This window comes from Tyto alba, unplaced genomic scaffold (assembly GCF_018691265.1).
Source record: "Tyto alba isolate M040663 unplaced genomic scaffold, T.alba_DEE_v4.0 Super-Scaffold_9, whole genome shotgun sequence".
Classification (NCBI taxonomy): domain Eukaryota; kingdom Metazoa; phylum Chordata; class Aves; order Strigiformes; family Tytonidae; genus Tyto; species Tyto alba.
The window spans coordinates 21,697,110-21,721,683 of record NW_024881330.1 but is presented as its reverse complement, the minus strand read 5'-3'; the positions used below and the strand labels follow the sequence as shown (position 1 = coordinate 21,721,683).

Sequence of the window (24,574 nt, the reverse complement as noted above, 5' to 3'; positions counted from 1 at the left end):
GCAAGCATCTCAGTGCTCCTCCACTGCAGAGGTTACAAATAAATGTTTCAGAAATTGCCCTGAGGGTTGACATCAAATGCAAAAAGACATGATTTTTTACTTCCTAAAGACACAATGCAGTTAAAAACCTGATGAACAGAATTTACAGAAAAATACAAAGTCTAATTTAAAACAAACAAACAAAAACCAAAACAAAACAAACAAAAAAACCAAACAAAAACACAACCAAACACAACACTGAATTCTTGGGCTCTTAAAAGTAACATATTTCCTCCCCATTTTTAATGTACTAATTTCACTGCATATATTTACATAACAAATTGCTTTGTCTTAAAAAAATAATCCACACTGTAACAATTCCCTTCAATGTTAAAAAGACAGAAGTATTTTAAAACAAAATCTATTTCAAATACTGTAATAGAACAACTACTTTCCAATTAGTTATATTTTACTTTTGAAAATAGTTTTAAGTTTTAAAAAGCTATTCTCCAAATAATTTCTCCGTTTTGCATATAAACTGACATGCTAAAGAGTGTTTGCCACACTGATTCCATGTCTTCAGTAACACTTAGCTCTAAATTCACAAAATAAACATCATCTTTGCACTAAAGTGATTTTACTTATATTTGATTCCACAGGACATTTCTGATTGTCTTGTTTTCTATTATTTCCATCAACATAAGGAAAACATTAACACATTTCAAGACCTCTTGTTTTAAGCTAAAAATAGCTTACTGGTATTTCATCTCTCAAATTACAGTAGGGATTATTCACTCCTTTTCTATTTTCAAAAAGGGGTTATTAGCACATACAACTATATCTGTAGTTGGTATAGAACAATGAAAATGAATAGCATGACAAAAAAGGAATTAACAAACATTTAGAAATATGAAAAAACATGAAGTAATTACACTGAAGGCAGTCAATATCTGGACACTCCATTAATGTCCCCAGAATGTGAATTACAGCTGCCTATACATAAAGACCAGGAAAACAAAAGCCCCAGAATTTTAATGAAATTGATTCTGATAAAAATACAGTAATGAAACATGAAAATACTGACAAAACACTGAAGTGATGGAAGAAAAGCAATGAGTATATTAAAAATTGACAAAAACTATAAATCAGTAATAACAAGAAGCACACTAAAATGGGAACTCATATCCAAACCTTGTACACACTGACTTAGATTTAATTGGTTAACATAAAAAGAAAACTTAAGTCAGTATCTAAAACCAGAACACTTTAATATTTTTCACTGAAATATGCTTTATGATCTAGCAATTAATCTCTTGACATAAAGTGATGTCACATTTATTACCAAACTAACTTCAGTAATTAGTCAGAAGAAGCACTTATGTGTGATGAAGCCTCAACTCAGATCCAAGTACTACAGTATCAAAAGATGTTTTTTAAAAAATTATTTCCTTCCCAATAATCCTTCATTACATGAAAGATGAACCTTAGAAACCTCTCAGATTATTACTTCCTTTTTTACTGGAAACTGCCACTGAAACAGAGTGTGTTCAGGTGCCATTTAAGCGTTACTAACTGCTGCCAGCTTTATGAAATTTTTAGGCAATGATCCTTGTACGACCTCAACAATTATATCACATGATTCCATACAAACCGAGCCCACTAGAATATCAATATATCAGATTACAGATCAGTAATTGACATTAAGATATGGGAACATAATTATCTTTTAAATTCCTGTTCATCTACCTATTTAATACAACAGAGTATATAAATAATTTTTCTTCGGTCACCAGTAAGCTTTCATATTTCTCGATGTTTTAAAGAAATATTTACTATTCATTGCCATTTGAATCTGAAGTTTTAAACTAAAACAGATGACACCTAACAAAACTTGACACAAAGTTTGTCCGCAACAGTTATAGGAGCTGGTTAAGTACGTGTGACAGCACAGCACTGGAAGTCACACACTGACAAGCTCCTGCACAAATCCATTCTGCCTGCGAGAAAACAAGTTTGTTTTTCAAAAACTGACATCTTCCATTAGTTTATTGGTTTGGTGGTTTTTTTTTTTGGTGACTTCTTAAAAAAACTCCAACACTTGTGTAACCAGGACTATACCCATCTCTCTTATATCCTTTCATAAATACTTAGGACATATGGACCACTTAAAATAAGTGACATTAAACAGAAATGTATGTCAACTTTAGTCCTGCAGCTTAACATATGGTCAGCAGCTGCATTTAAGTTAAATTCAAATGGAAAAGGCTCAAAATAAAAATAAGCATCTTCTATGTTTTTTCAAAAAAAAAAAAAATCAAAATAGAGTATTTTAGAATGTTTGGTCAACAGGATACAAAATATGTTAAGCTACTGGTAACCTATAGGTTAAACAAAAGTATGGAAAGTACTGTTGTTGGTTTTCTTTTTAAGTGCACATGACTGTTGCTACCACTGCTGGTAATATCTATAAAGACTTTGACTGCAATAAAAAAAAAAAATTAAAAAAAAAAATCAACTGATTGGTTATTGAGTGTGTTTACAGTATGGAACAACTCAAATTTCTGAGGTGCCTTTCTGTCTTGGATAACTTTAAAAATATCTTAAATGTTCAAGGTATGGTTATGGTCAAATTTGGTCACTGATTCTGATAGACTCATCCATGAAATTTTATTTTCACAGCACAAAGCCAATCCCTTTGATCTTTGTCAGTTTTTTCTATCCCGCCCAAATCCTCTGGATTGACATGCTGTCTTCTCTTAGGAGCAAGAAGAAACAGACAACAATTAATTCTACAAACACTTGATTTAATTCCTTGTGATTTGTGTCTCAGCTGACTGACCACTGAAGCAGGCAAGATGACACTAGGTTTGCCTTCAGGTTTTCCAGCAGTTGGGGCATCTCTCCCCTGTCAGTCTCTTTGAAACTACATTAAACAGTCCCCACCCCAAAAAACACAATACCCTCACAACATCACTTCCAAACATCCTGGTCCAAGGGTCATGAGCCCTACACTCCTACACAGGGTCTGGAAAAGAGAACAAAACTCTGCGGAAGGTAAAAATTATAGCCTTTGAAGGTATTAGACTCACTAACATCTACAGACTTTCATCACAGATAGGAAAATAAACACAGGCCAGGGGAGTGGGGCTGGCAACAAGGAAAACATCGCAGCAGCAAACTCTAACCAAATTGTACAGGAAAACTGTAAGGGGAAAGTGTGAATAAAACCAATGCTTTCACACTTAAAGAACACAACATGCTCTGAAAAAATAGCTGCCATGTTCTATATATTTGAAACCCAGACAGTAGCAGTGATGCTTAGACTAATGTGGATGGCTAATCACAACACAGCAGCCTTCATTTTCGGATGTTACCCCTCTACATTCCTCCTTCCCCATAGCCTATGCAGCACAGATCGCTCTCAAAATGGGATCAGTATCAGACTCAAAAGGATTAGCTGCATAGAAGTAAGCCCACAGCCCTGAAATGAGCTTGTCCTTTATATTTCACTCAAATTCATAGTTTTCAAAAGGCACAGCCAAACAGACACCCCTCCCCCCGCCATAATTAAGTGCCCTTCTTAGTCAAAATGTTCAGATTAAACAAGATAAGCTTCTGGTATTCCAGATATATGAACCTGGAGGTTTCAGACAAAGAACAAGAAGTTTATCTAAATACTGATATATTTGAGATAGAAAATAATAACTCTTAAACAAAAATCCTATTTTAATTTCAATTTGATTAAAACTAGTAATAAAACACACAGCGAAGTGATGAATATTGTAAAAGTCCACCCAAAAAGTATGGTACATGCAACTGTCCACTATGCTTGTAAAACTGAATTTTATAACTTCAGTTTGAAAGAACATCACGTATCTTGGGACTAGTTAAATCCAGATTGTGTTTTATACAGAAGTTGACTGCTGAAATGAAAAAAAAAAAAAAAAAAATCCAGTGGTAAACGCCACATTTAAGTTACCTTTATTCTTGCTGTTAGACCAAGTAGTTACTGTCCACAAAAAAAAAAATCATGCAAACTTATCTCCATTGAAGTTAAATTTTTCTATATCAAGATTAAGTCTCTGCCACTAGCTTTAACAGCCAAATTACAGCCCCTCTAATAAATAGAACTGTATAAATTAAGGAACTGCTGTAGCTGAATGGCTACAACAAGAGAGGTTTTTCTAAACTATTTTGAGTTAAAAGGTACTGTGGTGCATAATGAATGCTACATAAGCAGACCAGACAGGATATTTCTCTTCAACCACAATTATTAGGGACAAGAGATCAACAAGACTTCCAGCATATAACGTGTTTCCAAACACCCTTTTTCATGGTACGTGTTCAGCTTGCTTTAGACAATGTACTTCACAACCAAACTTCCTTTCTTCATCCTACTCCCAAAATTCCTGTCCACTCTGTATCTTACAAAGAGTAAACTTAACTTGTTTACACTGCCTCTTGACAGCTGAGGTTACCTTGCATTCTACTTCATCAAATTTTGCTTCTGACCAAGTGCCACCAAAATAAGAATCTCACACTTCCATGAACAGCCTTTCTTACATATCATCCCACTAAAAAGCCACTTAGCAGTGGTCCTAAGATGCCCTAGTCAAAAACAGCAATATCCTGCTTGATCTAGAGATATGGGAGCTGAAAACATCCATGATGCCTCTGTTATATTCCAGCATGCTTCTTAGAAGCAACCCCTTTTGCTAGCACCTTCTGTGATAGTCCCAGCCAGCGGCCATCCCACCCCGCGCTTCCTGCAGGTCCCCAAGCACAGTGGTGCAGAAACAAGCTCCACCCGACGATGCCGTGTGTCAGGCTGATCCACAGCCACACTCATCTGCTGAGTCCGTGGGCGAGCAGAGCAAAGGCCAACTGCCTACCTGTGACAACTACTGTTAATCTAAGGTTAAGATGTTAAGAGCTCAGAGCAGGGCAGGTGGGAGACCAAGAGAAAAACAAGAACTGCTGCCCTCCTCCACATAAACTAGATAATGTTTAAAGGTCCCTTCCAACTTAAACAGTTCTATGATAAAAACATGTGTTCAGTATGTAATCCAAAATACTATATTGAATTATTTACATGTAGGTCACACGTAGTTAATTGGCCAAAAAAAATTAGGTAGGATCCTCTTCAGTCTTTTGGCTCCTCATTTCCTGAACATTTTGCACCTACATTTGTCAAACTACTGTGCATTTAGAATTAAATGCATAAAATGCAGGGATTTAATGCTGTAGCAACGGCAAAGAGCTACATATCCATTGGTATATGGCCATACTGCTTCCAAATGCTCCTGTACTGCAGAGGAGCAGTACACAGTAAATTGAGATTATGCAACTGAGGAAAATAAAACTTTCTATACTCTCAAATGAACATGAGAGTAACAAAAGGGGCTAGACTTGTTTTTTCATCCTTTATAGACTAGCAAAGTCTCTTAGAATATCATTTCACCTGTACTTTCTCTTCTATCTGGGCAAAACATGTTCTCCAACTACTGCTAAACTGTATTACAGAAATTCAGACTTTGCCTTCCTCAGAAGACAGGAACAGAATTACATGTGCAACTTCAACATTACAAGAGACAAGGAACTGAAAGTAGAGCAAACAGAAAGGGGGGGGGAGGGAAAAAAAAGGTCAGTCTAAACATTTGAAACGTACTCTCCCAGAACAGTTCATGAAATAAACAGTATTATTGCTACAGGGAATGATTCAAATTAAGGTGCTGCAGAGCCCAGAGTACACAGCCCACTGAAGCCACGCAACACTGTTACTGAATATAGAGATGTAGCAAAAGCAAAGCAGCAGCATGAGTCCCAGATTCCTACCAAAACCAGTCACAGCCTTTACAGGTGACACCATTTAATTATTTCCTTCCTGCTGATGGCTTAGTTTGCAATCACTGCATCCTTTCTATTAGATATGCATGAGATCAGATTAACATGTTTGTGCACCAATATGTATTTGGATTAACTACTCAAGATACGATTCACGATCCAGTCATCTCATTTTCTTATCTTTATTGCTGTGTTTTATATAGTGCATTGCATCTTTGACAAGAAGTTTCTGTCCTACACCCAACTGCTGCTTACTTCCTTGACAAAGGTCACCACGTCCTTTTGCATAAATTCATATGTTTCATGACAAAAGGCAATTAAAAAAGCATCATGAGAAGGGACAATATTGACTTTTAGGTATTAACTGATCAATAAACTCCAGTGTAACTGAAGAATCTTTGCAAGACTTATTGACAAATTTTGTATTATTTACTTTTAAATCAATAGTTTGGTGTTAACTAGTTATCTGCAGTTCTTTTCCATATTTCCTTGGGGTTAAGTACTGGAGTCATAGGAATTTCAGGTGGCCATTTGTAAAACAGCATTAGGCTATGCAGCAAGATGTAAATTATCCTTCAGGTAAGGGAAGGATTAAATAACCATTTCTTTTGATATAAAATTACACATGCAACAGACAAACGTTGAGAGAAAGCCTTACTGCTGTGCAGACATCAGTCAGAATTACCTACTAAAGGTAAACTACGTAGACAAGAGCAACAAGATTTATTTCAAATCCCTATAACAGAAAAACATCTGCTACAAAGAAGATACTGTAAATATATCTTAAATTTCTGTGAAAGCAAATGCTCATGTGAAATGAGAAAGTGTTGTATACTCAAATACTACAATGGCATAATTAATTTCTTTAATTAAGTAAAGAATAAAAATGACTAACAGATGAAACTATACTGAAATAGTGGCTTATTTAAATGTTTATGATACAAAAGCAGGAAATAAGCACATAAAATTTCACTGTAAAAACAGATAAAGCACAGAATTTGTTTACAATACTCAATGCTGTTATTTTATGTAGTAGTATTTTTATTTTAGACCAACTGTGATGTAGTTTTATTTAGAAAACTAAGACAAGAAATAGAGAATCAATTCTGGAATGAAATTGTTTTGTATAGGTTTTAATTTTCACTTTTTACAACAATGAATATCTACAATTTTGTGCTTAGAAAATTATTTCTTAGGTATAAAACAATGGGCATGCTGCTGCCAAAAGTCTGCACAGTATACTTAAAACCTGCCGTTCAACCTCGCATTTTTGCATCATCCCCTCATTCTTATACTGTCCTTTCCTCCTTACAGAGGGACTTTAAATGACATGTAGATGCATGATACTTTTGAAAAACAGGTCTTCATCTCTCAGTGAACAAAACACAGTCACAAAGTTTCCAAATCTATATCAGAAGCCTAAACTTCCTGTGCTTTGGTTCAGACTACACACTGTGGCCTTGGAATCACCAAACTGGATTCATTTTAGATTACACACTCCCACTGGTAATGGGTACTCGGTCCTCTGGGCCACGCTAGAGTTAGTTGAAGGAAAAACGTCTGGGAATACATACAGTGTAAATGTTAGATCTTCAGCACAATTTGTTTTGCTCCACATATCTGCTCCTGCCAGGCTGTGGGACATGTCCAGGTACCCAACATCCCAAGTATGCTCTGCCCACTGCAGCTCCAGCGCTGCCGGGGAGGCTCCAGCTCAACTTCAGGCATAAGCTGCAGAGTCTCCGCAGTCATTTAGTATGAGCAACGCAAGTTCTCTTTCTGGATTCATTAAGTACCGCATACATTATTCACTAATATTACACCAATTGTGAATGCTGTTGCAACACACAAAAGAAAATTTACAAAATTCCATATAAATCATAGCAAGATGTTAGCATAATGCAAATTTGACAGAGATGCTGCCAGCCAGATGATGCTGGAGTATTGAAACAGAGCCTCCAGCACCACTGGGATACATCAAGCAACATTCGGAAGATGCCGCTGTCTATAGTGTGAGCTCTCACATTCCTGCTCTGTAAGGTGCATCTTCTCAGCCATTTTCCATTCTTTCTTGTCTCTTCAATAGGAAAGGACAGCCCTCCCTTTTGGTCAAACATACAAAGCAACCAGCACTTCTATACTTGGCTGTGTTTAATGCAGAACAAACCTTTTCTCTGGGTGTACCAGCAGGAGAGACTCTCACAAGAAAACAGGAAATGCTTTTGAAAGAGATCTTTGCACACCAAATTACCAAAATAACCTGAGGTTCCTTTATCATAGATTGCAAAAGAGAAGCCAGAGTAGTAACTATAGCAACTCTGATTTAATGCTGCAGGTGGGGAAAAAAAAAAAAAAAAAGACAAAAACAACAAAACACACACTTGGGCACAACTGCAAATCTAATAAGACAACTTTTAATTGAGTCTATTGTCATTAAAATACAATATTTTAAATTAATAATGAAACTAACTTGACTTAAGGATTTCTGTGTGAAAGTTTCAGAAAAAAAATAGTTAAAGCTTCTCAGTTGTAGTTTGAAAAGGTGGGGACAGAGAAGAACCTGGCTTTTTTTTTTCTCACTCAAAAATTCCACAAACTATTTATAGACAGCTCTAATATACTTGGCAGCAGGCAGTGGAAATTGGAAATCTAGCAGAGACGCTGGCTCAGTTTCAACAAGATTCCTGATTTTAAGCACATAAGTAGTTCTATTCATGTCAAACCCTATACTTTTGCCAGCCAGGTATAAAAGGAGTTACTTGACTGACCATCACCTGCAAATTGTACTTGTTCCAAGGTGGTAATCTAGTGCAGCATTTCAGATTAGACAGAAAGAAACATATTACTAAAACCAATTAAACAATTCAAACAGCATATACAGTCTTCTAAATTACAGCTCAATCTCAAGTAACTTTAAAAAAGTTAAGGAAATCAGAGGAAAAAGGAGTAGACCAGAAACTAGGGGTTGAAAAAATAAAAGCAAGAGACTATGCTGCCGACCCATCCTTAAATGAACCATCTCCTTTATGAGGATTAGGTGCCTATTCTTAACTGATTAAACCCTATCATGAATGTGAACCTAACAATTTTCCCTTCTATCTGAAAACATTCCACTGCCGTATTACTTACAAACTTAGAAAAAGCCAGTTTCTAGCTATTTTAAACAGCTATGTTTAAAATAATAAAACTCAATTATTTTAACAAAGGACTCTTCAGAGCCTTGGTATGTGTTCAACTGCAGTAACTATTCTTTTCTTCTGAAATTCCGTTTTAGATACTAAATGTACTTCACATTTGAGACGTGCCAGACTAGGGGAAAATTTTGATGTGTGGGCTGCACAGTGCTTATACAGCAGGGGGAAAAGCATTTCAGATTTGATTCATACTCTTCACATGCTTCATTCTTTTATCTACTACAGTTTCTTTAAATCACTGTTGCAGTAAAAAACCTGGTTTTGTTTTTGGTCCATGCAAGTTTAGATTGATTTCCATCTTAATTCCTTGTAACTACAGGAACAAATGGCAGTAGGCAACAGCCTACATACAGCTGGTGTATTATACTGAAAAAAAAAAAAAAACACAAAAAAACAAAACCAAAACACCAACCCACCAAAGAATAAACATCTACAGTCAACCAGAAGATTTCAGGCCTCTATCAGAAGTTAGATCGTAAAAGCAAGGCTTCAGGTCACATATTGCTAAGATAAAACACTGCTGGATATCCTGTTTTCTTCAAATGCTTTGATTCCATTCCATCTTGAAAGAGCTAACAGAAGACATGAAATCATTATTCATAAACTAATAACTGCAGCCATCAAAATCTATTATAAGCTTGCAGAAATTAAAATATTATCTGCTATTACCCCATGAATCCCTACCACGAACCCTCAAAACATCCAAGCTTCTAGTTCCAGATGACAGCATGACTCAGACTTCGAACTGATTTTGTTCCCAAAAAAACTTAAATAGTGTAGGAGTACTTGATATTAGGGGGTGGGGGGGAAGAATCACGAGGATTTTCAAAAAGAAGGAAAACACTGCTCCACTGCTGCATCTTTATTGTGGAACCCACATCTCATGTGACCAACAACTCAGAAGAGAAAAAGTAGTCATGTTAGAAAGAGGAAAAAAAAAAATAAAAAAAAAAAACAAAATCGTGTGACATCCAGAGAATAGTGGTTTCAAAATCCAAAAAGCTTGTTGGATTCATAAAATTACAAAATCCATTTATTTCAAGCCTTTTTTCAACAGAAGGGCTAATTCAGGCAGAAATTAAGGAGGAAATTCCATACTTCTGACCGGAACAAAAGCAGGGGATTAAAAAATCTAACCATAATTTTCAGATTTGCTAGATTCTTTCTAGAACATTGGCCTGAACAAACCAGGGAATAGTGGAGTCAAGAGTTTATACCTGCTGAGCTTCAACTGTGCCTTCATGAAGCTAACAGTAATAAATTAGAATTAACTGCAAAGCATCCCAGCTGCATTCACTGTAATGACATAACTGAATTGAATGCAAGCCATTCACTGGAACGGGTGGTGGAGCAGCAATATATTTACATGCACATTTTGCACATACATCAAATATAAAAATCATAAAAGCACAGCATGTTTATTGCATCTAGGAAAAATAATCTAATTTGAAAGATAAAACTCTGTTTTCTTCCCTTCTTGCTACTTATTACTAGAAATAAAACTTTGCTTTTGACAACCTTTTATACTCTTTAATGAGTTTTGTTTTCTTTCTGATAGAATTAAAAAGCACTGTTGAGTTCCCAAGAAAGCTTTTCTGTAATTTACAGGAAAAAAAGAGTTCACAGAAATCACAGACCTTGCAAATACTTGCACAGACTTGTTTATGCAAAGTCTGGTAACTGGAGTTTTTAGACCCCTAACACCTATTCAGACCAAAACCGAATTTACACAAAATATCATGCAGCCTGCCCAGCTCTCTTCCAGTAATACAGGACAGTCTCTGTCTCTTATTAATGCTTCACTGAACTAATTAAAGTGTAGAAGTAACCATGCACAGCATAACTCAGCACACCACCGTTTATGTGGACTGCAACAACACAGCAAAAAGCACAGCCAAAGGAGGGAAGAGCTAAGGCAATGCACTTCAGGCCTGTACCTTCAACACTTGTAAAACAATGCTTTTTGTTAATCTCATGCAAACACCCACGTGGAAAATTAATTTCATTATTTATTATGAATAATTTGATCTGCTCTAGTTAGAGCAGACAGAAGTGGAGATGTCACTGAGTTTCAAGGGAACCACAACATGTAAATGCTTCTGTTCTCACTATTAAAGACATTCAATCCACATAGCTCTTTCTCTACTGTTACTTGTCAACTTCAAAATTTTAATCACTATTATAGCAAAAGCTATTAATTAGCTACACTAATTTTTTAGATTTTCCTAAACTATGCTGTTTATTAAATATCTTTATGATTTAGGAAGAGATAAACTTGCTGTAACTTGCCAGTCATAACATACTGCATTCCTCAAAATGCACTGCGAATTGCTTCTATTTAAAAAAGACAAACATTAATAGAAGACAGAATGCCTGCAAAATATTAAATTGATTTTACTCAGATTAATAACTTCTTTAACTAAGAATCAGATCTTAAAATACCCAAGGCATACTCCTGGTATGAACATGTGTGCACACATACTTGCATGAGTATGCTCAGCACCCATGTCAGAATTCTGTGTGGCAGCCTTGCTACTTTTACATTCTTTTGTTCAAACAAATTAGTTTCATCAAAGCAAACAAATGATAAGGGAAATACCCAGTCAAATTTATAATCCAGTAAAATTTATTCTCTCTCCAGTGTTTATGCAAGACCTATGTAAGCTTCGAGAAAACTCTGCTACAGCTACTGCACAGATTCATGTTGCTGATTTTAAAACAGGAAACTTCAGGAAGCCCCATGGATGTTTTTAAAAGTTTAGAAATACTCTATATGTATTCATATAATTAAAAAACAATAGACAAACGGCTATAAATCTCTAACACCCAAACCGGTACGTATTTTCCTCTCTTTGGAAAGCAGAATTTTTCCCTTTTTTTTTTTTTCCTCATTCCCTTCCATGTTATCTGCTATTAATCCTGTGATTCTTGTCCTGCAAGAATTATGCTGTTGCTGTACATCGCATATTAGCATGAGCACACCTGTAAAAGAGTTTAACACCTTATATTTCAAACACTATGCAGTATTTTAAAAATAAATTTGCCAAAAGTTTAGTATTCTTTACTTGGCTCATGGCATCTGTAAAGCACAATAACATACTACTGCATTTTTTTCCTAACAGCACAAATAAGCTTGTATCATGATAATAGCTTTATTGTGTCAAGGACTGTACAAATAAGAAAAACAACTCTTGCTCCACAGAGCTCACTGCTTTTTGAAAACTGTATATGTTACATTTTTATTAGGTAAAGGAAAGGACAATAAAAAAGCACAATAAATAAAATAATTGGAAATCCCAGTACACTAGGTGCCAAAACATAATCAAATGGCAGTGCTTTATAGGAACCACGGCAGAGGCAAGAGGGTTTGAAGAAAGCAAATATAATGGCTTTGTGTTCTCCATGGACAAATCTACCTAGGTGGTGGGAAGCACAAACGAAAGAATGGCTAAACCTGAGTAATGTTAAGAAGTGATAAAGCTATTAGTACTAAAGAACCACTACAGATCAACAGGATAGTAAAACCAATCGAAACAGAACTTTTGACTTAAAGCTACCCTGTGCTAACAGCTTCTCATTGTGCCTCACCTTCCCTCTCTCTCCCAAATCACTCAGAACAAAGTTCAAAATTCCGAACACCAAAGGTAAAGGCTTGTCCCTTTCCCAAAATGAAAACTTTGGGAAGCATGTGGGCAAATCTGAATTACATTAACTGTGCGAGAGGTAGCTATAGAGACAGGAGGGCTTATGTGTAAACAGTTGTAAAACAGTAATTGCAATAAAAAGACAGTTAACACTGCCACCTTTATACGTGATAAGAAGGGCACATCCAACAGCCGGAATACTGCACATTTCATAGTACTGCAGGGTACTGGAGCCTCTTGCCATGGGGATTCCTCACAGTCAGAAAAGATAAACACAATCTTCTGCTATCAGGAACCAGAAACAAAGGTGTTGGACAGTACTATGATTCCACAATTGCAAAGGGAAGCAAAGAAATCCTTTCTGTAGAGTTGAATAAGTATTTCACTTAACAGTTTAGGCAGCTGCAATTCAGAGCTTTTTAGACAGCCATAGCGTATGCAACATTAGTCAAAGAGGGAAGAACAAAGTTTGTTTCAAAGCACTTAAGTGTATCATCTCCCTGCTGTCAAACTACACCCGAGACACAGAAATTACCACTGGAAAACTTTAAATGTGTTAAGGTAGACACACTGCTAATTTACTATATGGATTCTGGTTTTGGCTTTTTGCAAGGGGAGTATTTGTTACAGAAATTAAGAGATCACAATGACTTGTAGATGCCATAGTGTACAATAAAGACTGTTTGTATGACCCTAAATGCACTTTCTGTGCCTACTCTCAACAGAGCCAGTAAGAAAAAGTCTCACATTGTATGGGTGACAAAATCCCAAGTTTTATTACATTACAGTAGCTCTAAGCATGCAAGACAAGTCCTGCATCCTTCAGCTTTATCCCACTCTTTTTCGTAACAAGAAATTTGAACTACATCCTGCTTTTCTTCTCAAACATGCACACACACCCCTGTCTTGACCCTCTGTCAACCACGGAATCATCATTTCAATTGGAGCACTCTGCAAGAAATTGGGAATGTCTATAAAATTCATGATACATGCTTTATTTATTTATCTCAGGGTCAAATAAACCCGAATTTGGTGTCTCACTGTACTCTGAACCTTCATGTTTTAGATGTCAGTTCATAGCAATTCTAAAGGGCAAATAGATTTCCAAGTCAGTTGAGATAGGCACATATACAGAGGTGTGAATTGGCCCATTCACTTCTACCTAGTGTTACCATCTTAATGAAAAAGCCCTATGGAGATGAATGACAAATAAACTGTCTCCTTTTATCGAAACACAGCCATACTTGGGCTCTCAGCTTCAACAGGGTCAGCGTGAAGCTGTCGATTTCCAGCACCCCTGTTCTCTGGCTTACCCACATGCCCACCTCACCAGCAGAACTAGGAAAGGGGGTTCACACAGGCACATGCTCCCCAGCCCCTCCAGGTCCTGGGATGTTCACCAAAAAACCACAGTGAGTCTCGCACAGCAGTACATTGAGAAGCCTCACCAAACTGCCAGCTCCTGCAGGGAAGGAAAAGCATGTAGCCAGGAGTGAACACACACATATACACACACTCTGGCTAGGACAGAGTTCCTATGACAAAAGCACAAATAGGAAGAGAGGCTTAAACATAATAAGAAGAGTGAACACCTCTGAGAAGAGAATGTGATCTAACAGGTATTTCCAAAATCCTTATCACATTCACCCTGACATTCATATTTATAATTACCTTCTAGTATGATATCCCTACTCCTAGTACACCTTAACTCCACTTTTGCCTTGACACCAGCTCTTCCAGCTCTTCTCATTTATTCCTTTCTTGACCAAAAAACATTCTCACTACACATGTTTACATGAGTCATTAACTTCCTTCCTGAGAGCAGTTTTAACAACTTTTTTTTTTCTGCACTCCAGTCTCTTAAAGAATCTTCTTAAATATATGGATACTACATCAAAACGTGTTTCAACTCTCCCTCTGAGGAAATCCTTGCCAAGAATCATTCACATAAACACCGGATGACTGAAGGTCAAATTACATAACTACTGCCCACCCAGTGAACCAGATACTCCAAAAAACCCTTCAGCTGTTTAGTCTGTGCATATTTACTGTTATCTGGTGATCAGAATATCAGCTTGAGCCTAGTTTCCCATGGATCACACAGCATAAGAGCAGTTGCGCGCATCTTTACATTACTGTGGACTATTTCTACTACTTCTGGAAGAAGAGTAACAGTCCCAAAAATCCAGTTAATAAGAATTTCAAGAAAAAAAAGTATACATTTCTACTTGTGTTCCAACTTAAAGATTTCATTGCAAAATTTCTTGTTACTAAATGTAAGAAATTCCACAGAGAATACAATAATCCATGATAAAGCATATTCTACCTGTCTGCTTCTAATTAAAGGTAGCCAGTCTGAAAGAGCACACTAAATGGCAGCAGCAGATCATCACTAAACCTTTAAAGCAGTCTGCATCCACTCACTTAAGAAACAATAGCCGAAATATACAATGGATTGTGTTTATTATGAGAAGAGGATCGGCATTTTGGGGATGTGAGAAGTTAGTTGGTATTCACATTTGTAACAAAACAGACAAGGGATAGATGTTACAGTTTTAAATAAAGTAGAACAGGCACACTGCTTTCAAAGTAGCCTATTTCCAGTTCCACAATGAAAACTCAGCAATTGCATCTTTCCCAAAAGGTTGCTGTTTGCATTTAAATACTTCAGGACCACTCTTCATCCTTTGTCTTCCCTCTGAGACACAGTCTGGTCTGCCTACACTAAGAATCGAGACTTCTCTGAAGAGCAGTTCAGAACATCAGTAAGTCACATTCCTGTTGCCTCTCATCCCTTTAATAAGCCTTTCCCCACACTGACTCTGCCCAAAATTAAGCCAAACCAAGACTCACCACTTCACATTCACACAACATCAGCACAGAACCAGAAATGTGGAGTAACAAACTGTATTCATGCACAACCAAGGAGCAGCTATTTATTTTCTGTGCTTCAGTTCCTACTCTGCAAACAGCAATACTTCACAGAAATACTGTCAGTGTGAAGGGTTATTAAGGCTATCTTAATACTTAAATCTCAGATATTAAAGAGATTTCAGGCAACTACGCAAATAATATTTTAAAATAAAAATATTTACTGAAGGTTTGTTTCCAAGCATGTCACATCAGTAAAGTATGGTAAATTTAGACGCAAGTTAGGTTTATACTATTCTTTTGGTATAAGCCTATTTTTAAGAAGAAAGCTGAGTACCAGCATGTCACCACTTGATACACAGGTGTTCTTTTACAAAGAGATGGCACATATGAAATAACAGCCAACTAGGGAAAGAAACTCAAACAGCAGCTATTTCTGGGGACACTCAGGTTCAATCAGTGTATGAATGAAACAAAATGATTTTTTGAAGAAAAGGATGAAGAATGCTTTGGAAAAATAGCTATGTGAAAAAGATACTAGTTTTTATGTTAATACCATTTACCAAACTTGACAGGCAGTTGTGTTCTTTTGGATGTAACTTCTTTTCAATTTGCATGAAAAGCATTGTTACACTTGCATATTGATGAAAGCAGATTACATCCCTTACAATTCCTTACCGGCAACTCTGCCTAATGAATAATAATAAACCACAGTTTAAGGACATTGGTTTCACTGTGTGTTGGCTATTCAAAAAAAAGGAAGAGGATATCACTATAAGAGGTACAGCTCTGGGAAAGAAGTATAGAGGAAGTCTGGAATATTTCATGGTATCCGAGTTTTCCATTCCCCATCTTTTATTGATAGCATATACATATACTACTTTCTAAAAATTAGGAAGTACTTCCAAGTTGATACAGATTGCAAAAATTAAGAGCAAGACTTATTTGTGATAAAGTAGATGTGAAGACAGAACACTTGTAAATTCTTACATTGTTTATACTTCACAACTGATTATGAGCCACTTGACTCTTTACTTTGGTTTTCCTTTCTGAATTGTCTGCAGAAGTACTCAGAGGCTCAGCATTGACATTACAAGTTGTACATGGATTCAGTCATTACCAGTGTTGGGACACCAAGACAACTTGATTTCTCAAGAGATCTGTGTATTCACTCTTGAAGTATTTTAGCTGCTTCAGTCCCCAGAAGGTAACTGTTAGGTTTGCTGTGGCTAAAGTGACAGTACAGATGGGATTCCTGTTGGCCTTTGTCCACTCAAAGCAAAACAAACTGTATAGGTTTCTAATATGGACCACCTACAACAAAGATAAATGTTCCTAAATAATCCTGGGTGGGTAAAACTTTCAAATGCAGCTTTTTATTAAGATAATTTTGAATTAATAAACACACCACTGAAAGCTCCTGAGGACTAAAGTTAAATTCGTTGCTTATAATTACCAAACTGCATGTAGCAATTTTATTACATTTTTTAAAGCAGTTCATTTTGATTTTACTTTGACCTTATTGATGCCAGCAGTAAAACTTAAACTGATCACAACAAAGCACAGTGAAGTCAAGGCTGAGTGTGGATTAAAATTCCAAATGTGTAAATACATATTCAAAACTACCACAGAACTTAGTACTACTTACACAAAATCACATGAGCATTGGAAAACAGAAGATTTACCTTGATTTTGTCAACTTCCACCAACACAGAATTATGAAGTCAATTACTAACTTCACTTAGGAAGGGCTAAGGCAATGCTCAACAAAACTAATGGGAGACAAACTTAAGCACAGGGAAAGTTAGTGTAGGAAAAGTTTAGAAAGTTAGGTTAGGAAACAAAGTTGTGAATTAATGACAGAAGTTCTTAGCTTGCCCTACACAAATCCTATCTCTTGAGAAGTTTAACTGAAGAATACAGTACTTGGTAATATTTTTTTTTTAAATAATCATGGCCATGCAACAACAGGGGATGCTTCACTCTATACTGCTACAGAAAAGTTCTAAGGTTCAAGTAGTGATGGATTTCCTTTTTAAGGAATACAGTTTGAAGAGGAAAATGGATAAATTAGGCTTCAATGCACTAATTCAGCTGTAAAATAAAGGGTAAAGAATTACATATACAGGCAGACATTCCACTCTATTAAAAGCCAAACTGCTAACAAAATTCAGCACTTGCTCCTACACCTTTTATAAAGGGCGGCACTGAATTTTAAAATAGCAAAAAATGTGACATAGCATGGTGACAAGTACAAGATCAATGTCAGACATAATGCCTACATGTTTGAATTTCTAGTTATCTGCTTTTATATAATGAAGTATATAATTCATTTATGTACGTCCTTCCTGTTTAATAGCAGATTTCCAGATACAGGGAGAAAGGTAGACCTAAAACAATGAAACCCCATGAGTTGCAAAACACAAAGTTTGATTGCATGTCTAAATAAATTAAAATATCTTCAGACACTTCAAAAATACATCAAAGTACACAGGATTTCAGTACAGGCATGAAAGAATTGCTTAATAAGAATCTGATACCATGATCCTTATATTCATAGGAATAATTTATAAACTATGTTCAACAACTCACAAGTTTAAAGTTAGTTCAGACTTCCTTCCCAGAGTAACTCATCTTGAAAAAAAAAAACCCTACCTATTTTATGCGATCATTTTACTTGAATAACACATACATGCCTGAGAAACTGCGCATGCTTATTTCAAATTAGGCGCTTTGAGCACCTTATTGGCTTCAAGATGTGCAGTATGGTCAGCCAGCAGGATCTCAGATTAAAAACTGAAATTCAGTTTTATTTTGGTTATTAGTAATTTTTGAAAGCTATTGCATTTTATGCTGAATTCCTTCATGTCCAACGCTCTAAATGACTATATCCAGAGCTCAGATCTACCTCATTTGTAAAGCCACAAACTAGGGACAGCTCCAGAAAACTGGTAAAAAAGATTCAAACGTAGACTTACTTAATTCCCACATACATCTTCCTGGCCTCCATGCTTTTAATTTTAACATTTTAAGATATATGTACAGCTGAATATTTCATGATACTCATTCCAAAATGTCACTATCAAGCACTACTAGAACTTTCTATTAGTTAGGAATGCAGAAAGGGGATCTCAATTCCCCAGTCACGACCCTAACTTTTCACTCTGGGCAAATCTGACTTGCAAGGGAGTCACCCCTGGGAGATGTTACTGCATAGGTCATTTACAGCACTGCCGCTCCTCCTAATCTGCACATTTAGAGCACAGGATCTCTTATTCCATGAAAACTCCTCATGGACCCCAAAGGCACCACACACAAACTGTGTGGTTCCAATAGACAGTGGAGAAAGGAAACTGTGTTTCCTCACTAAGGCGAGAGGACAAAGGTATAGTCCTTCTCCCAAGCCTTATTCATCTACAGCATAAAGGTGAAAGGGCTGTACAGGCAGTACTGTCCCAGATTTCCACAATGGATGAAGAAAACCAGAAAACTAGTATTCTACACATAACAAGAGATTAGCAACATTATCACTCCGCTTTGGTATGTTGGATTGCCATTTACACAAGAACTGATACCCTTAAAGCTTTGTTACAGCATGCACAGATGACAGACACAACAGATAACTTGAAATCAAGGACTGGAGACAAGCTAGACAACACTTAGGCAACAAGCACTGGAAACCATGTTAGCTGGATCAGCAGCAAGTCAGGACTGTAGCAATTGGACTCTAGAAATGTACAGGTCCCAGGCACATCCAGAAGTAAAGCTGCTAAAGAGCACACAATTGCCAAATGCCAGAAAGAGCCATCAGCCAGAAAGAGGAACACACAACAGAGTCACAAAAAAGGATGTTTCAAAACACTGATGAAAGCCATACACTGAGTTACAAAAAGCTCAAAAATCTCTGTTCATCCACTTTTCTAAAGCACGGGTAAAATGCAACAATCTAATGTTTCTGTAACATCTCACTGCCTGAGAATGAGACCTCATGTGATTCCTGAGCTCCTCCTGCACTGAAATCCCTTTTTTTGCTTGCTGATAACTCAAAGGAGTAACGTTCTAGACTGATTTGATGCTCACTCTGCCACCATAACACACTTTAATTTTAAAGGGCTGGCTCCCTTCCTCCCTTCCACTTGCACAGCCACTTGAACAATAGCTGCTCTCCCAGACAGCTTGGGTTCCTTTTCCACACTGAAGAATAGTTCTGCCATCTTTAGCTCTGAACTTCCCAAAACGTCCCAATCTGTCCCTCACTCACCATCCCAGCTCCCCAGTCTTCATGAATGTCTCTAATCACAGACACTAGCTGAACTTTTAGCCATGGAACTGGTTGCTCTTTCAGTACCTTTAGATAGGAAACACGAACAATGGAAGGTGGTCTGTTGAGGGGAGCCATTTCTACTAATTACACAACCATCCAAATCCATCCCAGTCAGTACTTCCAACTGCATGTTGCTGTGATCAAGAGACACGTGACTGATGATTTTATCACTCACCTTCTGGACTCACCAATAGGCATCTCTTTCAGAATATTTAAATTGATGTTTACATCACAGAAAGGAAAAGTGTTCTGTCTCCATACTTTTAAAAAATTATCAAGTGTAGAAAAAAAATGAAAGATGTACTTGCCCAAGTCCAGTTACAAATATTTCCACACAGTTCAGACACACATTTTGAGTTAAATCCCTGTGCACTTTTCTCTGAGCACTTCTTTAGAAGAGAGCAAATGGAAAAATGTAATTGCTTAGTAGTAAGAAGAACAGACGGGAGTAAATACAACAATACTGTGAATAAAACAGCACATTAATTAGGACTCTGGAATCATTCTCTTTGGAAATGACTCTGTTGAGCTCTATGTGCAGGAAAAAAAGGAGAAGAGGGTTAAAGCCTCCACTTAAAACTATGAGATAAGAGGAACACTTACATGGATTTGTTTACTGCATGTGACCTATTCATTACCTGTCTCAGTCCCACTTGCTAGAACATCCCTAACTAAAGCTTTTACTTTTTTACTTGAGATATGCAAAATGCAATTTCATAGAATGGAAACACCTCACCAGGATATACTAATGCACTGGATTCTAATACACTTTGTAAAATGTAGAAAGAAAAGGCACCAAGCAGAGTCTTATGAAAATTCATATATGGCTAAAATCTAGAAGCCAGAGCACATGAATGTAAGTGCATGCCTTCCCTATACAACATACATCAACAAGACTTCCATTTTCTGTTCTAAACTGCTCACCTTCAGTTACTAAAAAGTTCTAAAGAAGCAGTTCTTTAAACGAGTAAGAGCACTAAATTTTTAAGAGACATCATTGACTAGAACAAACTTACAACTAGTAACAGTGTATATATCAGAGGAAAAACAAAATCCTTTTTTTTTTTTCATGAAAGAATTATTCTCACAATCTGTACTTTCAGAAGGACCTATTTGTGTCTCCCAATAGGTTCATACAAAGCTGCAGTAATAAAATCAAGTTACAGGAGCCTCTAGCAGAGTCATTTTTTCCTAACTTTTAAACAAAAGCAGTTTCATTATTGACTTCCACCACATGCCAAAGTGTACTCACACTGCTTGTTAGAGGATCCCTCTACTGTTTTCTGGCAATAACTGACTTAAAAAGTCTGCTCTGATTACCCAGTCAGTCCCAGGGGCTTCCACTTAGAGGAAACATCTCAGAAGTTAAAGGACGGGTAGTCATGAATTACTGACACACAATCAGATGGGTGAAAACATGCAGTTCACATCCCAATACATAGTGCAGGCGTACTTTCCCCTTACAGAGAAACACAACTCATTTGCTTTCATTGCTCTGTGGAAAGCTTATATAGTTCACTAAGAGTGAGCAAGTTCAGCTTTCTTGCATATCAAAAAAATGTCACAACCATATAAAAGTAGCTGGGAAAGTAATGATGAGTCACAAGATGCTTAAATGAAAAGAGAGACCATCTTATGACAACTCAAGCTACTAAACCAAATGTTTTCATGTGACTCCCCCCCCCACCCTTCAAAATCCGCTCTACTTGTAAGCTTCTTAAATTTTGGGGGTGCTCTTATTCTTGCTTCCTAACCTATTTTTGATCCGGTAGCAAAAATTCAGAGCGTCAAATAAAATAGCAGGAAAAAATAATCTAGCAGATAGCTAGTAAATATGCTTGCCTTGCTAAAAAGACATCATCAACACGTTAACAATGTAGCAAAAGTTATAGTATATCCAAATTTAAAGCATCTGTTCAGAGAAACAAGTCAGAGACACAATTTAGAATAGTGCTTTTGAAAGTATTTGCATTGCTCTGTCAATTACACTAAACTTAGTAGCTTAAACTTAGATACAAGAATCAATACTACATATTTCAATGTAACTGTAAACCTTCATGTAATAAAGTATTATTAAAGTAACAACTGCAGCAAAAAATAAAGTGTAGAAAACAAAAGAGAAATGTAGTCAGAACACAGTTCTACAGGGTGGTATCATACAGCCTGCTATAAATATTTGTCTTCTGTAAGCATTTATTTCTACCGAGGGGATAAACCCAGGAACTCAGATCTACAACCAACTTCAATGGTATCAAATGCATTGGTACCCAGTGTTTCTTACCACCATGTAAATTAAGTAGGCTGAATCTTGCCAATCAACTGACACCTCAGTAATAATCGGTACTGCAAAATGTTACAGCTAGTAATTCTGAAATGCATACAAGCAAAAAAATTCCCAGGTTGTTGACAAATCACACTCTTCCAATTAATGCCTAGCTAGATTTCTCAGCTGTTCCAGTATTTAACACCACTGTTAACTATCTGGGACAACATAAATGGAACACTGGAATTGGAAAATGCAGAGACACCTAGGAAAGCAAAACCACACTATTTATGCAGTACAAATAGCACTCATTAATTTTTTTAAAAATGTAAGGAAATTAGTAATTATACTTGACAAGTATGAAAATAATGTCTACAGCTTGGGAAACTGGGGTGTATGGCAAAACATAAATGATATGTGGAGGGATGTACCTAACATACCAAAGATACCAAGTTTAAAAATTTGAGATCCGTTGACAAACAAGACTCATAAGAGTCATAACTGCAAGTTCTAGCCAGAACAAGTATAAAACAATGTATTTAGAGCTTAGTTGAAAAGAATACCCACACAGTTTACATTTATCTAATGCCAAAACAGGTGTGACTAAAACAAAGGAGTCGAACTGATTCACCTGTAGGGCCCTTCCAACACTAACCCAGCAGGGCTGTTCCTCTCCCAGCAATGACAGAAACAGCCAAAAAGGCCATGCTAATTATATGCTTTGCTCTGATGACAGGAATGGAGTCAGATGGCTTCTGCCCTGACTCTGGCTGCAAGTACCTCTCTGCTCTTCTGGCTGACAATGTTCTCATTTAGCACACAATCACACCAACTACCTTAGATTAAATTTTCATGCTCTTTTTGCCACAAGGTTGTCTAGGATGTGGGTTTTTATTTCTCCCCTCCAGTGAGCGCTACTTTAATATTTTCCACGTGACCTCATAGATACTTTGACTACAGACCTAACTGTGGCTCTGAAGAGACAGCTGACTACATACATACTTGCACAACTTGACATATGATCACCCTATTAGACAGTACAAACTTCTATGCCATTAGAATTATGACATTTTCACTTGAAGGACTACAAAACCATTCTAATAAATTAAATGCAGCAGTTGTGCCAATAATACGATTTATAGCTTAGCAAAATATATCTGTTCAGTATATCACAAATGTATCACTAAAGAGTGACATTCAAGAGTTTAAGGTACAATAATTTATTAAGCCAAGTCATTCCTTTGGGACAGTCTGTTCTGGCTTTACAGGTCAACTTCTTTAGAAAATTAAATAAACTGGCTGGCAGACTTTATTTGCTTACATGATTCAAGCTATTCTTTCAAACGAGGTTAACAAACCTGAAGAATTATTCTTTTTCCTCATACCATCATTAGCAAACTGACATGTAAGTAAAATTTGAGTCCTGACCAGTAAACTTTTATGACAACTGTACCTGCCTTATCTTGAAACCAAATGAATAATGAATTTAATATATATACACACACATAGTCTCATTGTAATCTCAAGCAACATTTGTACCACAGAAACCTGGAATGGTTCTAGCCCAAAACTAAGTGTTTTAAAGCTTATAAGTGCAATATGTCTTCTTTAACGGGACAGAATAATGCCAATAGCACTGCAGTCTCACTAGTAACATACAACATTGTTTCAACTACAGTTTTGGGGAATAATAATTTTCTGACCTTCTCTAAAGCTTCTCAGTCATCAGTGCTTCAAGAGGTACTCACTAAAGCCAAACCCATCCTGGAGATAGAGAGAATTAAGACTGATCTCTGTCTGCTCCCACCTCTACCTTTGAACTGTATTGGTCTTGTTGTCCTACTACTGTAAAACTTTTATTTTGATACTCCTTACATTGGGTGAAGCCAGAAGCAGGGAAATTTACCTACTGTACTACTGCATTGACTACTATCAACTGTACAGAACACTATAAAAGTTTCCTGTAGTCTTCTGTTCAGTGGGACAGAAATTCAAATTAATATATCAGGGTGACAAGTAGAGTTAAGACTATAAAAAAAAATTGACTTTCCAGAAATCTGAAGCCGCCAAGTACCCATGCTTCCAGACTCCATTCCAAAGGAAGGCATGTCCCAGCTTTTGCACTGTGCCACCTCAGAGATGTTTCAAACCTCTGCTCTGGAACACCAATACCTCCCAAACTGGTCCTGAAAATGCTCCATCACAGTACCAGTAAAATATGAACCATCATCCTGCCAAGGGCTAAACAAAATTATAACATTAGGTTAACAACATTCAGTTCTCTAATCTAAGCTCATGTTTTAACAAGAAAACAAGTAAGATCACCCTCCCTGGAGGTATTTAAAAGACATGTAGATGTGCCACTTAGGGACATGGTCTAGTAGTAGACTTGGCAGTGTTAGGTTAATGGTTGGACTCAATGATCTTAAAGGTCTTTTCCAGCATAAATGATTCT

General features: G+C 36.7%; 1 protein-coding gene and 1 long non-coding RNA gene across 3 annotated transcripts in view; one reads left to right on the top strand and one right to left on the bottom strand.

The window, feature by feature from the left end:
- Positions 1–24,574, bottom strand: part of LRP12 (LDL receptor related protein 12) — a 47,993-nt gene that overhangs the window by 20,145 nt on the left and 3,274 nt on the right. The window lies entirely within an intron of this gene.
- LOC116960464 lies at positions 1,925–24,574 on the top strand. The gene is made up of 5 exons (XR_004406417.1): positions 1,925–1,938; positions 3,877–3,881; positions 5,718–5,725; positions 14,004–14,011; positions 24,436–24,574. It is a non-coding gene; the product is annotated as an uncharacterized LOC116960464 (long non-coding RNA).